The 3,960-nt window shown below is 40.7% G+C and overlaps 1 long non-coding RNA gene across 1 annotated transcript; it reads left to right on the top strand.

The window, feature by feature from the left end:
* The first annotated feature begins 564 nt into the window (after positions 1 to 564).
* LOC140531560 (uncharacterized) lies at positions 565 to 2,117 on the top strand. Its single transcript, XR_011976380.1, has 2 exons — positions 565 to 640; positions 1,887 to 2,117. It is a non-coding gene; the product is annotated as an uncharacterized lncRNA (long non-coding RNA).
* Positions 2,118 to 3,960: the final 1,843 nt, after the last annotated feature.

The following is a 3,960-nucleotide window of genomic DNA, read 5'->3' on the forward strand; positions in this document are numbered from 1 at the left end:
TGTTACTTGATTTTCAAAATCCTTTTTGAGCTCTTCCATGGCCTGAGCCCACTGAATATTTATTTTGGATGTTTGGGATACAGAAGCCTTGATTTTTATGTCTTTCCCTGGTGATAAGTATTGTTCTTCCTCATCTGAAAGGATGGGAGAAGATATCTGTTCACCAAAAAAGTAACCTTCTATAGTCTTATTTTTTTCCCTTTTTTGGGCATTTTCCTAGCCAGTTACTTGGCTTTTGGGTCCTTTGTCAAGAGTAGGGTATACTCTGGGAGTCTGTAAGATTTCATTTCCTCCAAGGTGGCACAATCAAGCCTGTACGCTGGTCTGGAAGCAAGCAGAGATTTTTGTGCCCAGAATCTTAGCACTAAGTTTCTTCTCCACAGCCACCTGGCCTTCAGTTCCACTAAGTCAGCACTGAGGGCAGAGATTCAGATAAGGTGCATGGGCAGGGCCACTATTCAGTGTGAGATAAAGATCAGTTCCCTCAGGACCTCTACACAGGGCTGAGGTAATAATCACCTCCTCAGTGCCCCCAGGTGTTTTATGATCCAACAATGGATGTGGACTGAAGTAGGGGCTGCTGTGGGAACTGCTGCCGCCTGCCTGATGTGGCCTCTGCAGCTGCTGCCTAAGGCTGGAGGTATGGGAAGGCCCTTCTCCCTTCTAGGAAAACTGAAAAAACCCTGTCACTGACCTTTGGTGCCTGTGGGTGGAGGCATCTGACTGGAGATTCTGCCCCCGAGGGCTGTTTGCAAGCCTCGTGCTGCCAAGGCTGGGCTGGGCTCCGCTCCACTTCTGGTGCAACAGACATTTCCCACTGGTCTTTCAGGTGACCATGGGCTGGAAATCTCCACTCTGTTGTTCTCCAGAATTTGTTGAGAGTCCCTCTCTACAGGTATTTTATGGGCTATGTGGGGAGAGCCAGCACATGTGTGTCTTTCTACTCTGCCACCTTGGCTCCACCCCCCTGGATTAATTTGTTAAAAAAAAAAACTTGCTACTGGAAAAATGAAATAAACTAGACAGGTCAAAAAATATCTATCCCAAGTGTGGCACCCAGAATGAAAAAAGAGCATTTATTAAGCCTCAAGTCTGTAGGGCCTTAGAGGAGTTCACTTGCAATTACAATACAAAAGTCCAATTGAACTGAACAAATTTCTCCAGGTTTTGGCTGACCAAGGTATTGGTCAGTGGGACTATCATTCTTCCTCATCCTAGATATAATGAGGCTCTCTGCAATGTTTTTAGAAGAGGACCTAGACTTAAATACCATCTCTGCTCCTAACTCCCTGAGTGAGCTCAGCTAAGATATTTAATCTCTCTGGGCCTCAGTTGCCTCATCTGTAAAATGAGAGGGTTGGCTGAGATGACCTCCAAGGCCCTTCCAGCTCAAGGTTTCTGATCATATAATCAACTCAAAATCCGCAGACAGAAACCTTCTATCTAGGCTCCTCGTAACGTTCACATTGTCCTGACTTGGAGGAGGGAGAGGACAAGGAATTGCAATCATTTTCTGGTTTTTAAAAAATGTGTTGGGTTTTTTCCTCCTCACTATGGCTAATTAGTCCTCATTAACACATCTGCTTTGCTGAGCCATTCTAAGCCCTTAAGTGCCTCCATTTTAATGCCTGCAGCTAATATTGCCTCTCAGTTTCTAACAGGGGATGAGGAATCAATTTTAGGCTTGGTTCTGCAACCTCTATTGGGGTCAAAAAACACACTCACTTTAAAGGCTTACAGCTGTTCAAAGCCAGCAGCCCTTGATGGAAATTGTCCAGTTGTTTTTCTTTTTTTTCTGATCTAGAAAATTAAGGGGAAATGGTCCATTATCCACAGGAGGATTTCTTTGACTTAATTGTATTTATTGCTATTGTTACCATTATTAGACAAATACACTCAGGAAATCGTGTTAACAATGTGATTATCTGATGTCCCCTCTGCTGAGCTGGCCATGATGGGAACTGCACGGCTTTTCTGTCTCATCAAAACCAGATTGAGATAAAGGACTCAGGAAAAGAAAAAGAAAAAGAAAAACTGTTCTTCTAAATGTATCTGGCCAGTCCTCTCGCACAAGTACTTTGATTTTTGTTGAATAAAGTGATTCTGAGCTTCCTATAGTAAGAAAAAAATCTCTATCACAGGCAGGATCAGTGGTGGTCTGCTACAGTTGACCTTTAGAACCAACTCACCAAGGTTTCACGATTACAGCTTTTGTTATTTAACAAGCATTTGTGTCAGCATTGATATGACAATCACATATGGGGATAAAAGAAAAGTGTTTGTCCTCAAGAAGTTTACCAGGTTTACATGCCAGGTCCCATTTTGCTAGCTAGAATTTCTTTTAAAGTGAAAGAAATATGAATCTTAGAATGCCAAAAGAAAACACAGAAGGCTTTCAGTTTAACCAATACGATTTTAACTACCAGGAGGCAAGATAGCCATTATGTTGGTCCTGTTCAACAACAGATCTTGTATTGGAGGCTATGTGTTTCTGTTACCACCCAGGGCAGAAATGTTGAAAAAGTACTGAGCTTTCTAATACCCAGAAAGTTGATAACCTCCTATCCCTTACTTCTTTTATTCTCTTCAGTGATGCACTGACTCAATTTCAACATGGTTGTGGGTGTGGGTGTGCATAAACTCACATATAGCCCAAAGTATTGTGGACTTACCCAATCAGAAATTAACTCGAGGCCCTACCTCCAGAAAACCCTAGAGGCATCTTTCCTGAACTTGTTATATTACACAAATCACTAAATATAATTTAAGTGGCTCCCCAAAGAAATAGACTAGCACTCTTGTATGCTGTCAGCAATGTTTGTACTTAGTACCATAAAAATAAGACCCAAAAACATCCATTATGAAATATTTTCCAAATATCTACTGACCCACTGCTCTCCAAGACCTAAGCAACTTCCAGAAAATATACTAGCTGCTCCAAATCCAGAAAATTTAGGAAAGAAACTGACCAGTTTGTTTTGTGCCCAGAACTACACTACTCCTTGGTAGAAAAAGAAATATAGAGAACATAATGCTGTTGCCAAATGGTGTTCCAACTAACACATTCAGTAGGGCCAACTATTAGATGAGATTTTATCAACTTGGAACCCAACTTCTTGACTTGGGTCAGGGATTCTGGAGGAGAAACATGGCCTTAGAAATGTTTATTTTTCCTTCAAGTGTCCTGTCATTAAGAAGGACTTCTGACTGTTCATAGTCCATCAATCATGGATAGTTCAATCTAGGTTGGTCTATCAATCATGGAGCCAGGAAAGTTAACACAATGGCAGGCCAGATGTAGAAAAAAATTCTTCCCACTATGATCGTCATTTTGACTCCTCACTCCCTCTCTCGTTTATGACTTTCACACTTGGCATCTATCAGATGCCATAATTCATCACATCCTATTGCAATATATGATCGCTAGCTTTCCAGTTCCTCCTCTTTTCAAAGTTACAGTTTGTGCATTTGGGGGAGAAAATGGGGGTGGCATGCAACAGCTGTGCCATCCCAGAACAGACTGAATTAGGATCACTAATAAGGCTTTTAAAAAAAATTGTGTGGTGGGGGCACTTGGACAGTTTGGTGAAGCTGATAGACCCCTTTTAGGAGTAATATTTTAAATATATAAAATAAAATACATAGATTTACAAAGGAAATCAATTGTTTTAAAACAGTTAATAAAATACATTTTTTAAAAGTCCACATGCCCTACATTAAAAACATCTGAGTTAAAAGGACTAAGGTATGTTAAATATATATATATTCATAAGCTAGGGACTTGTAGATTATTTGATAGCAGTCAGGAGAAGGAAAACATGTTTTCAACGGTTGTTTGAAAGGAAGACTTTTGTCCTGAGATCTCCTCCCAACCTATTATAACTTTCCACATTTCCTCACCATAAGGATAAATATTCTAGAATATCCACCTTAGATGAAAACCCTAGAAAGATATCTTTC

The sequence above is a fragment of the Notamacropus eugenii genome, chromosome 3 (genome assembly GCF_028372415.1).
Source record: "Notamacropus eugenii isolate mMacEug1 chromosome 3, mMacEug1.pri_v2, whole genome shotgun sequence".
In the NCBI taxonomy this organism is placed as follows: domain Eukaryota; kingdom Metazoa; phylum Chordata; class Mammalia; order Diprotodontia; family Macropodidae; genus Notamacropus; species Notamacropus eugenii.